Here is a 13,725-nt window from a genome sequence, read left to right as displayed (position 1 = left end):
ATCAAAGATACAAAATGGGAACTTGGTAACGGTTTGCGTATCCACCAATAAGTAAGCATGGATATTTCTCAGTATTTTGGTAGAAACTTGCTACAGAACACCCTAATGTGTATAAATGTTATTAGACACAGTAAGGATGATTTGGGTAGAAAACAGCAGTTTTTTAAGGTGCTATGCAACTGATCAATAAACAATGCAGGACAAGAACATTTTTGTTGAAAAAGTAACACAATTACTCCCCCACTTTCTTTGACAGTCTTAAGGACATTATAGCTGTAATGGTTTCTCAAGGACATGACATTTGTATTGACATATTCTCAAAAGGAATCAGAGAGCATCATTCTGAAAATGACTGCATCGTGATCAATACTGTAAGTAAATACAATGTGTTGAAAATGCTGTATACAAAACGTATTAATGTCTTAGGATTTAAAGAGGAATTGCTTGCATCCAAATAGCATCTGCACATATTAGATTTGTATTGAAACAAAACTAATGGAAGAAAAACACAGAGAAACCTTATATACAGCAGGGATTTGCATAGAAATAGACTTGGCTGTAAGTTCTGCTGAAATGTTCTATTGCTATGGTTACAGATTGATTAGGTTGCTAGGAAACAGGGTTGAAGCTCTCCCGTTTTAAACTTTCTAAGGCAGCTCTGCAGAATGTTCATATGAGTGGATGATATTAATTTTGTGCAGTAATTACTGTAAAGATGTCAAAATATTACAACGCGTGATTGAAAAAAACGAAAGAAAATGATCCAGGGTTAATAGGAACAGAGTTGAATTCAAAATAACACAGAATATGCACACTTCACATATATTGTGCATGTATGTTACAAGGGTTTATATTTAATGGTAAACGAGCCAAAGGTGGGCAGCAGAAACGTTACAAGGACACCCTCAAAGCCTTCCTGGTACTGTGCGACATCACCACTGACACCTGGGAGACCCTGGCCAAAGACCGCCCGAGGTGGAGAAAGTGGATCCGGGAGGGCGTTGAGCTCTTCGAGCCTCAACGCAAAGAGCATGAAGAGGTCAAGCGCAGGCAACTGAAGGAGCGTGCGGCAAACCAGCCCCACCGACCCCTTCCCTCGACGAATGTTTGTCCCACCTGTAACAGGGTCTGTGGCTCTCGTATTGGACTGTTCAGCCACCAAAGAACTCACTTTGGGAGTGGAAGCAAGCCTTCCTCGATTCCGAGGGACTGCCTATGATGATGATGATTTAATGTAATTTCATTTAATAAAAATGTATCTAGCTAACTCTCAGAAGATAGTTCCCAAGCTGGCTATTTAAAAAATTGAACAGTACATGATGTAAAGGCAGTATAAATCAGAGCATGTACTTACCAAGGTTTCTTACTCTAGGTCATCTCCTGCTTCAAGTTTGCACCTTTTACTTCCAGCCTTGCGTCTCTTGTTACCAGTCTCAAGGTGATTCAGCATTGCCCTCAGCAGTAAATCAAAGCTATTGTGTTTCCTAGCCATACTCACTTGTGTAAGTGAAATCACAGTATGACTCTCCCCTAATCTGCCTGCAAACAAATCGTTCCCGATCTCTGTGCTCTCGGATGAATCATTCCCAATTACTTTCACCGATTACGCTGCCATAACTGAATCCTTCATGGCATCTTCAGGGCTTGTGCAAAAGAAACCGCTAAATAATGAAACCTTCAGAGGACTAAATGGCAAACCACTGCATCAGTCTATATGATTATAGTGCAATCATTGTCATTATTAACCAGTCAACATGTAGAAATGTAAACATTTAAGTCAGGCTAAGAGTTTATCAAGGTACCAAATATGAGATGATATCAGTCTATCAATGAAAAATGTTTCAATTCTTTTTAAAATGTATTCACAAAAATTATGCATTACATATATATTCAATAAGCAGAATGAATGGCATGAATTATCAGATGTATAACTCCTCAATGCAACAATTCTATGGCAGAGCACCTGAGAGGCCAACAATGACACAAATTCTTACCAGGTGCTGGTACAAAGTATACCAGCTATTATTGTACCAATTTTTATTAATTGCTGAATCAGTGTTTCCCACAATAGTGACTGCACTTCAAAAGTACTTCATTGGCTGTAAAGCATTTCGGGATGTCCTGAGGTCGTGAAAGGCGCTGTATAAATGGAAGTCTTTCTTTTGCTTTTGGAGAGGCAATGGGTACATTAATATCTTCATGTAAAATACTGATCTGCACCAGCTTGATGGTTGGTTAAAAGACAGAGACTAGTGGTTAATGCTCAGACTAGAGGGATGTAATGGTCTGTGCCTAAGACAATTCCTTTGGCAAAACATACCACGTTCCAACAACCCCGATTAAATACATTTCTCTTAACCTCCCTCCTTGCTCTGTTATAATTTTAAATTGATGACCCCTGATCACTACTCACCAATTAGAAAAAATTGTCTTTTCCTATTCAACCTGTTGAAAGCATTTATATTAAAAATGTGTTAAATCTCCTTTTAGCCGTCTTTGCTGCAGTGGAAATAATCCTAGTATCTCAAAGTTCCCCACTCCTGGCTTCATCCTGGTGAATTACCACTGTCTGCTGCTTTAGGTTTGTTCCATGGTTAATGGGCCCCACAAGACGTGGACACAATTGAGTAGTTATCTTTGTCTTCTTCCTGATACAAGTATACTTCTTCCTCCAATGGACTCTGGTATGAGTGATCTGGATGACTGCAGAGTCTCTGTTGAACAACCTCCCTTTCTGTAGCTAAACCCTGTCCTTTTACTGAAAGTTGGCATTCAGCACCAAATAGGTATATTCTCATTTGATCATTTGATGTATCTTCTGAAGCAGGACCTTCAGCTGTTCAGCATCAAAAGGAGGAATATTGACATATCTCCACCGTACCATTGTGAACAATTAATCAACTTTTTGTCACCGCCATAACTTGCCCTTGAGCGGAAAGCTGCAGCTCTTTAAACACTGTTGCTTCACCAGATTTTACACTCCCAGCTGAAATGTCCTACACATCCTATGTTCTATTAGTCTATTCCAATTGGGGGAGGTAGTCCCGTTGAAAAACCAGTGTGTCCCACTCTCTGAGAAACTGTGGCATGAACCTGATCAATTCATTATTGGAAAACCTGAGTAGAGTGTCAATGAGTTATGGAGAGAGAAATTTAGATCACAAGTACGACTGTTTATAATTTGCTGTTTCTGAAGCATCAACCAGTTCTGGGAATGATCCAGAATATGAAATTTAAGTCTGATGAACAACATAAAATCTAATAGAATACATTCCCATATTTTGATATATATTGTAAAATACTAGCAGATTTCCTATGTGATTACTGAGTCACTTGGAGGATATACTTTTATTCCATGTAACCTACAATATATTATGAAGTGAAATTGTGTTTGTGGGAACATTAGTGATATTTTCAGGTTTGAATTCTGTCATTGTGTGCATGTTCGTACATGAGGTTTTGTTTGATAAGGAGCGGGTTATATAGTGAAATGGAGAATATTATTATGTAATGTATTTTAGGTGTTGTTTGGAAAGAAAACAATGTTGGTGCAATAATAAAGAAATGCTGTAAACTAGAGTATACAAATTCAAATGAAATGAATTGAAAATTAACATTAAATTGTATTTTTAGAAAGTTTTAATAAAATTGTTAAAACTTATTAAAGGAAATGAGAATTAAACAAATTATGCAGTATTTTAATATGAAAAATATTAATATATGTTCATATATGTGATGTGTATAAATAGTTCTATGTGTAATACAATTTATGTAAATCTTTTATATGTGAGCACTCAATATATTTTGCATGGTTATAATAAAATTATTGAAAGAATTGAAATTTGTGACAATGTCACTGTGTGATCAAGGAAGGTTGTCTTTATTTGGTGAGTGACAGTGTGTGTGTCATGATGCATAAAATTGGAGCATGGTGTTTAAGTGGAAGATTTGTTTGCATGGTGGGTTGCGTCATGTTTGAGTTTGTTAGGCCGTGAAATTGGATGTGTGAACAGCAGATGGTTGAGGAAATGGGATTGAGTGATGTGGAGGTATAGGTTGTTAGGGAAAGAAAAAGGAGTAGAAAATAGGTGCAGAGAGCTAGTAGTGACGAGTGGGAAGGAAGTAGGTTGTGTTGAGTAGATAAACCTGTTTGAAGTCTTTGACACAGTTGACTACATCATCCTCCTCCAACATCTGTCCTCCATTGTCCAGCTGAACGGAACTGCCCTCACCTGGTTCCATTCTTATTTATCCAGGCGCAGCCAAAGAATCTCCTGCAATGGCTTCTCTACAAGCTCCCATACCATTACCTCTGGAGTCCCTCAAGGATCTATTCTTGGCCGCCTCCTATTTCTTATCTATATGCTGCCCCTCGGAAACATCATCCGAAAACATAACATTAGGTTCCATATGTGTGATGTATGCAAACCTATGTAACCAGCATTTTACTGCCAGAGGGTGTATCTGTTGAGGGTGCATCCCAAGGGATCCCAGCATCCCTTGGGAGCACTGTATATAAGCACATCTCCCATGCTGTACCAAAACTCTGGAGTTAGAATAAAGAAATTAAGGTCACACTTACTCATGACTACAGTACTCAATCACGTTACTTTATTATGGACGTAACAACTGGCGACGAGATAACGAACCATCATGCGAAAATGCAGAGAACTGTTGGTATCCTGGAGAAATTCTCAGAAGGGGACGATTGGGAGGCCTTCATGGAGCAACTCGACCAATACTTCATGGCCAATGAGCTGGAAGGGAATCAGAATGCAGCCAAACGAAGGGCGATCCTCCTCACTCTCTGCGGGGCAACAACCTATGGCCCCATGAAGAACCTTCTTGCAACCAACAACCAAATCGTATGAAGAACTGTGTACGCTGGTCTGGGAGCACCTAAATCCGAAGGAGAGCGTTCTGATGGCAAGGTATCGATTTTACACATGTCAACGATCTGTAGGCCAGGAAGTGGCGAGCTACGTCGCCGAACTAAGGCGCCTTGCAGGACATTGCGAATTTGATGGATTCCTGGAGCAAATGCTAAGAGACTTTTTTGTGCTTGGCATTGGCCATGAGGTTATCCTTCGCAAACCATTGACTTTTGAAACACCGAACCTGAGCAAAGCCATAACGTTAGCCCAGGCATTTATGTCCACTAGCGATAACACCAAACAAATTTTGCAGCGTCGGAAAGTACTGTACACAAATTAACGTCGTTTTCAGGCAGGAATGCATATGGCAGAACATACACGCCTTCAGCTGCATGACCTCAGATGACTCAGAGTCCGCCATCAAGCGCTAAGGCAAGGCAGTTAACACCTTGTTGGCGCTGCAGAGGTGATCATCGAGCCCATCAATGCCGCTTCAAACACTATGTGTGCAAAGGCTGTGGAACAATGGGATGCCTCCAGCGAATGTATAGACGGGCTGCAAACCCTGCAAACCACCACGTTGCAGAGGAAGATCGATCCATGGCGGATCAAACTGAACTAAAGACTCAAATCGAGGAGGCAGAAGTGTACGGTGTACACACCTTCACCACGAAATGTTCACTGATCATGTTAAAAGTTGAACTGAATGGAATTCCAGTATCCATGGAATTGGACACGGATGCGAGTCAGTCCATCATGAGCAAAAAGGCCTTCGACAGGCTGCGGTGCAACAAGGCACACAGGCCCAAGCTGAGCCCCATTCACACCAAGCTGAGAACTTACACTAAAGAACTGATCCCTGTAATTGGCAGCGCAGCAATAAAAGTCTCCTATGATGGAGCGGTGCACGAACTCCCACTATGGATAGTTCCAGGAAATGGCCCCACACTGTTCGACAGAAGCTGGCTGGGAAAAATCCGCTGGAACTGGGACGATATCCGAGCGCTTTCGTCCGGCGATGACGGCTCATGTGTGCAGGTTCTGAGCAAGTTTCCGTCGTTGTTTGAGCCAGGCATCGGAAGTTTCTCGGGGTCGAAGGTGCAGATCCACTTGTTTCCTGGTACACGACCCATCCACCACAAGGCACGGGCGGTGCCATATATGATGCGAGAGAAAGTGGAGATTGAGCGAGACAGGCTACAACGAGAGGGCATCACCGTGCCGGTGGAGTTCAACCAATGGACCAGTCCGATTGTTCCGGTTCTCAAGGGCGATGGCGCGGTCAGAATTTGCAGGGACGATAAAGTAACGATTAACCATTGTTCGCTGCAGGACCAGTACCCACTACCCAAGGCAGACTACCTATTTGCGACGCTGGCAGGAGGAAAGACGTTCACCAAGTTGGACCTGACCTCGGTCTACATGACGCAGGAGCTGGTGGAATCTTTGAAAGGCCTCACCTGCATCAACACACACAAAGGTCTGTTCATCTACAATAGATGCCCATTTGGGATTTGATCGGCCGGGGCTATTTTTCAAAAGAACATGGAGAGTCTGCTAAAGTCGGTTCTGCGCACTGTGGTTTTCCAGGACAACATACTGGTCACAGGTTGGGACACCATCAAACACTTGTAGAACCTGGAAGAGGTTCTAAGTTGGCTAGATTGTGTGGGACTCAGGTTGAAACGCTCGAAGTGTGTTTTCCTGGCGCCAGAGGTCGCGTTCTTAGGGAGAGGAATCGTGGCAGACGGCATCAGACCCACCGACGCCAAGATGGAAGCCATCAAGAACACGCCGAGACCACAGAACGTGACGGAGCTGCGGTCGTTCCTGGGACTCCTCAATTATTTTGGTAATTTCCTACCCAGGTTAAGCACCTTGCTAGAACCTCTACATGTGTTGCTACGCAAGGGAGATGATTGGGTATGGGGGAAATCACAAGAGAAAGCTTTTGAGAAATCCCGAAATCTGTTATGGTCCAACAAACTGCTTGTCCTGTATGATCCTTGTAAACGTTTAGTGCTAGGTGCGATGAGTCTTCGTACGGGGTCGGGTATATGTTACAACAAGCAAACGAATTGGAAACATTGCAACCGGTCGCTTATGCGTGCAGGAGCTTGTCCAAGGCCGAAAGGGCCTACAGCATGATTAAAAAAGCTCTGGCATGCATTTACGGGGTTAAAAAAAAGCAGCAGTATCTGTTTGGGCTTAAGTTTGAGTTAGAAACTGACCATAAGCCGCTCATATCGCTATTCTCAGAGAGCAAAGTTATCAATACCAATGCCTCTGCTCGCATTCAAAGATGGGCACTCACGCTGTCTACATATAACTATGTAATTCGCCACAGGCCAAGCACAGTGAACTGCGCTGATGCTCTCAGTCGGCTACCATTGCCCACCACCGGGGTGGAAATGGCACAGCCTGCAGACTTGCTCTTGGTGATGGATGCATTTGAAAACAAAAAGTCAGGATTCTTTACTGTCCCTTGTAAAAAACTGTGTCCTCCATGGGAGCTGGTCCAGCGTCCCAGCGGAGATGCATGAAGAGAGCAAGCCGTTCCAGTGGCGTAAAGACGAAATGTCCAGACAGGCAGACTGGCTTTTGTAGGGTAATCGCATGGTTTTGCCCAAGAAAGGCAGGAAAACGTTCATACGCGACCTTACACAGTACCCACCCAGGCATAGTAATGATGAAAGCTATAGCCAGATCCCATGTGTGGTGACCCGGCATTGACTCAGATTTGGAGTCTTGCGTGCGCCAATGCAACACTTGCTCTCAACTGAGCAATGCACCCAGGGAGGCACCGCTAAGTTTGTGGTCATAGCCCTCCAAACCGTGGTCTAGGATCTGTTGTGTATCTGTAAAGCATGCACTCCCATGTTCCGCCACCAGGGTGTACATCCCCTGAAGTCCCAAGGGATCCCAGCATCCCTTGGGAGCACTATATATAAGCCTGGGATGCCATCCGAGCGCTATCACATGTCGATGAGGCCTCATGTACCCAAATTCTTAACAAATTCCTTCCCTTTTTGAGCCAGGCATTGGAAACATTTCCTGGGCAAAGGTGCGGATCCACTTGGTCCCAGAGGCACGACCCATTCACCACAAGGCGCGAGCGGTGCCTCACATGATGAGGGAGAGAGTGGAAATCGAGCTGGACAGGCTGCAATGCGAGGGCATTATCTCCCCAGTGGAATTCAGCGAGTGGGCCAGCCCGATTGTTCCAGAAGTGATGGCATGGTCAAGATTTGCGGCGATTATAAAGTAACTATTAATCGTTTCTCGCTACAGGACTAATACCCGCTACCTAAGGCAGATGACCTACTTGCGACGCTAGCAGGAGGCAAGACGTTCACCAAGGTCGACCTGACTTTGGCCTACATGACGCAGGAGCTGGAGGAGTCTTCGAAGGGCCTCACCTGCATCAACACGCACAAGAGACTGTTCATCTACAACAGATGCCCGTTTGGAATTCGGTCGGCTGCAGCGATCTTCCAGAGAAACAAGGAGAGCCTACTGAAGTCGGTACCACGCATGGTGGTTTTTCAGGATGACATATTGGTCATGGATCGGGACACCGTCGAACACCTACAAAACCTGTAGGAGGTCCTCCAGCGACTGGATCACGTAGGGCTGCGGCTGAAGAGGTCGAAATGCGTCTTCATGGCAACAGAAGTGGAGTTTTTGGGGAGAAAGATCGCGGCGGACGGCATTCGGCCCACAGACGCTAAGACAGAGGCTATCAGGTACGCACCCAGGCCACAGAACGTCACGGAGCTGCGGTCGTTCCTGGGACTCCTCAACTATTTTGGTAACTTCCTACCGGGGTTAAGCACCCTCTTAGAGCCCCTACATGTGTTATTGCGTAAAGATGAGAACTGGGTATGGGGTAAAAAACAAGTAATTGCTTTTGAGAAAGCCAGAAACATTTTATGCTCCAACAAGCTGCTTGTATTGTATAACCCGTGTAAAAGACTTGTGCTAGCATGTGATGCGTCGTCGTATGGAGTCGGCTGTGTATTACAACAAGCTAACGTTACGGGGAAGTTGCAACCTGTCGCCTATGCCTCCAGGAGCTTGTCTAAGGCAGAGATGGCCTAGAGCATGATTGAGAAAGAGGCATTAGCGTGTGTGTTCGGGGTAAAGAGAATGCATCAGTAGCTGTTTGGCCTCAAATTTGAGCTGGAAACCGATCACAAGCCCCTGTTCACTGAAAACAAGGGGATAAATACTAATGTCTCAGCCCGCATACAAAGGTGGGCACTCGCGCTATCAGCATATAACTATACCATCCGCCACAGGCCAGGCACTGTGCGGATGCTCTCAGTCGGCTACCATTGCCCACCACGGGGGTGGAAATGGCGCAGCCTGCAAACTTGTTGATAGTGGCGTAGCCCGCAGACTTGTTGATGGTCATGGAAGCATTTGTAAATGATAAATCACCTGTCACAGCCCGCCAGATTAGGACTTGGACCAGCCAAGATCCTCTGCTGTCCCTAGTAAAAAACTGTATACTGCATGGGAGCTGGGCCAGCATCCCCGTTGAAATGCAAGAGCCAATCAAGCCGTTCCAGCGGTGAAAGGACGAGCTGTCCATTCAGGCAGACTGAGTGTTGTGGGGTAACCGCGTAATGCTACCCAAAAAGGGCAGGGAGACGTTCATCTCGGATCTCCACAGCACACACTCGGGTATAGTAATGATGAAAGCAATAGCCAGATCCCACGTGTGGTGGCCCGGTATCGACTCTGACTAAGAGTCCTGTGTATGGCAATGCAGCGTGTGTGCTCAGTTGAACAACGGGCCCAGAGACGTACCACTAAGTTTGTGGTCCTGGCCCTCCAGACCATGGTCGAGGATCCATGTCGACTATGCGGGCCCGTTTCTCGGTAAAATGTTCCTGGTGGTGGTGGATGCTTTTTCAAAATGGATTGAATGTGAAATAATGTTGGGAAGCACCGCCACCGCCACCATTGAAAGCCTGAGGGCTATGTTTGCCACCCACGGCCTGCCTGACATACTGGTCAGTGACAACGGGCCATGTTTCACCAGTGCCGAATTTAAAGAATTCATGACCCGCAATGGGATCAAACATGTCACCTCGGCCCCGTTTAAACTAGCCTCCAATGGGCAGGCAGAGCGGGCAGTACAAACAATCAAACAGAGCCTTAAACGAGTCACAGAAGGCTCACTCCAAACCCGCCTGTCCCGAGTACTGCTCAGCTACCGCACGAGACCCCACTCGTTCACAGGGGTGCCCCTGGCTGATCTACTCATGAAAAGGACACTTAAAGCTAGACTCTCGCTGGTTCACCCCAACCTGCATGATCAGGTAGAGAGCAGGCAGCAGCAACAAAATGTTAACGATGGTCGTGCCACTGTGTCACGGGAAATTGGTCTAAATGACCCTGTGTATGTGCTAAACTATGGGCATGGTCCCAAGTGGATCGCGGGCACGGTGATAGCTAAAGAAGGGAGTAGGGTGTTTGTAGTCAAACTAGACAATGGACAAATTTGCAGAAAGCACCTGGACCAAACGAGGCTGTGGTTTACAGACTGCCCTGAACAACCCACAGCAGACACTGTCATGTATTCAACCAGCATTGTAACCCATGTATAAACTGACCTAAGTTGTACACCGTGAGAACACTGACCACTAGGTGGGAGACACTCCTAACCTGGACCTTCAGGTATAAAAGGGGAAGCTCCACTCACCTTCATCACTTGAGTGCTAAGGAATAAAGGACAGGTCACAGGCTGACCTTCTCTCAAGCATGGGCCTCGTGTGCATTTATACTGTGTAATAAGGACGTATCAATGGCGACAAGAAACTGGGATTTAAACCATGCGAGCATGGCCACTAGCAGAACAGATGAGAGGTACTGTGTTAAGGAATGGTTGGGACAGAGATTCAACATTATTAAAGCAGCACACAGTTCTCCAGGCAGACAAGGGCAGTCAGGCATGCCCCAACATGTAGTCGAACCCAGAGGGGGAGTTCGACAGAGACAATGGCAAGCTGAACAGCGATTCACGCCATTGCAAGGGACAATGCAGCCAGTAATGGGGCCATCAACACCTGTTAATGGTGCACTCAAGGACAATAACAGGGGCAGTCAGGGACGATCGACTGGCAAGGGACCTTTTGTTTCAAACCGCAACTCATGCTGGAGGCGTGGAGGCATACATTCAGCTGGAGTTTGCAGAGATGAGCAAAATACCTGCAGAAATTGCAGAAATGGACACTGGGGGAAATCACTGGAAGCTGAAGTTCAGCAAGTTCATGTGGAGCACGTATACAGCTCATACACCAGGACGCCACCGATAATGATGAAAGTGCTCTTCAATGGCATCCCAGTATCAATGGAGTTAGACACGGGTGCCAACCAGTCCCTGATGGGTATCAAATAGTTCGAAAAGTTGTGGGCATCCAAGGCCAGGAGGCCAAAATTATCGCCGATTGATGCACAGCTACGGACTTACACAAAGCAGATCATTCCGGTGCTAGGCAGCGCCACGGTAGTCGTGACTCACAAAGATTCGGAGAACAGGTTGCCACTCTGGGTTGTCCCGGGGGACGGTCCCACACTACTGGGGAGGACTTGGCTTGCTGTCATGAACTGGAAATGGGGCGATGTCAATGCAATTTCCTCTGTGGAGCGAGTATCATGCTCACAGGTCCTGGACAAATTTGACTCATTATTTCAACCCGGCATTGGCACTTCCATGGGGGCCAAGGTAGTGATTCACATAAACCCGGACACCAGACCAGTACACCACAAGGCCAGAGCGGTGCTGTACGTGATGCGGGAAAAGATAGAAGACGAATTGGACCGCCTGTTGAGGGAAGGCATCATCTCGCCAGTCGAATTCAGTGACTGGGCGAGCCCGATTGTGCCGGTGCTCAAGGCGGATGGGTCGGTCAGGATATGTGGCGATTACAAGGCCACCATCAATCAGGTGTCACTCCAAGACCAGTACCCGCTACCGAGAGCGGAGGACCTCTTTGCGACGCTATCCGGTGGCAAACCTTTTTCAAAATTGGACCTGACCTCAGCTTACATGACCCAGGAGCTGGCGAGTGAGTCGAAGAAGCTGACCACCATCACGACACACAAGGGGTTGTTTGAGTACAACAGATGTCCGTTCGTGATTCGCTCGGCCGCCGCGATCTTCCAACGAAATATGGAAAGCCTCCTCAAGTCGATTCCTGGGACGGTGGTTTTTCAGGACGACATCCTCATTACGGGTTACGATACTGAAGAACACCTCCACAACCTGGAGGAGGTGCTATGCAGACTGGACCGGGTAGGTCTGCGACTGAAAAAGGCGAAGTGCGTCTTCCTAGCTCCAGAGGTAGAATTCCTGGGGATGAGGGTAGCAGCAGACGGGATCAGCCCTACTGCATCCAAGACGGAAGCGATCCAGAGAGCACCCAGACCCCGTAACACGATGGAGCTGCGTTCGTTCCTGGGGCTCCTGAACTATTTTGGTAACTTTCTTCCCAAATTGAGCATGCTGCGAGAGTCGCTACACGTGCTCCTACGCAAAGGTCGCGAATGGGTCTGGGGGGACAGCCAAGAAAGGGCTTTTAATAGAGCACGCAATTTGTTTTGTTCCAACAATCTGTTAACGCTATATGACCCATGTAATAAACTTGTGTTAACGTGCGATGCGTCGTCCTATGGTGTCGGGTGTGTGTTGCAGCATGTCAATGCCAAGGGTCAGTTACAGCCGGTAGCTTATGCCTCCAGGAGTCTGTCCCAGGCAGAAAGGGGCTACGGGATGGTAGAAAAGGAGGCGCTCGCATATGTATATGCGGTAAAGAAAATGCACCAGTACCTGTTTGGCAGGAAATTTGAGCTGGAGACAGATCACAAACCCCTAACGTTCCTTTTGGCCGACAACAAGGCCATAAATGCAAACGCATCGGCCCGCATACAGAGGTGGGCACTCACGTTAGCTGCCTATGACTACACAATTCGGCACAGGCCGGGCACCGAAAACTGCGCCGATGCACTCAGCAGGCTCCCAGTAGCCACCAATGAGGGGGCTACCGTGCATGGTGCTGAGATGGTCATGGCTGTTGAAGCTTTCGGAAGCGAAGGCTCACCCGTGACAGCCCGTCAGATTAAAGTCTGCACAAATAGAGACCCGCTGTTGTCTCTAGTCAAGAAATGTGTCCTGAATGGGGACTGGGCAGCCACGTACAGGGCATGCCCTGAGAAATTTAAACCATTTCACAGGCGCAAGGATGAACTCTCAATTCAGGCCGATTGCCTACTGTGGGGAAACCGCGTAGTCATGCCCCAGATGGGCAGAGAGGTGTTCATCAGAGAACTCCACAATGGGCACCCGGGCATTGTCACGATGAAGGCAATTGCCAGGTCACACGTTTGGTGGCCAGGGATAGACGCAGATCTGGAACTTTGTGTTCGCAGGTGCAACACGTTTGCCCAGCTGGGCCATGCGCCCAGTGAAGCCCGCCTTAGCCCCTGGCCATGGCCCGCCAAGCCTTGGTCACGCATCCATTTGTACTACGCAGGTCCTTTCATGGGGAAAATGTTTTTGGTTGTAGTAGACGCCTACTCCAAATGGATCGAGTGTGACATTTTAAATTCAAGCACATCCTCTGCCACGGTAGAAAGTCTACGGGCAATGTTCGCCGCCCACGGTCTACCGGACATCTTGGTCAGCGACAATGGCCCGTGCTTCACAGGCACTGAATTCCAGGACTTCATGGCAGGCAATGGAATTAACCATGTTAGAAAGGCACCGCTCAAGCCGGCCTCAAACGGCCAGGCAGAACGAGCAGTGCAGATAATCAAACAGGGGATGCTCAGATTCCAAGGG

The sequence above is a fragment of the Pristiophorus japonicus genome, chromosome 16, assembly GCF_044704955.1.
Source record: "Pristiophorus japonicus isolate sPriJap1 chromosome 16, sPriJap1.hap1, whole genome shotgun sequence".
In the NCBI taxonomy this organism is placed as follows: domain Eukaryota; kingdom Metazoa; phylum Chordata; class Chondrichthyes; family Pristiophoridae; genus Pristiophorus; species Pristiophorus japonicus.
This window is presented reverse-complemented; position numbering follows the sequence as displayed.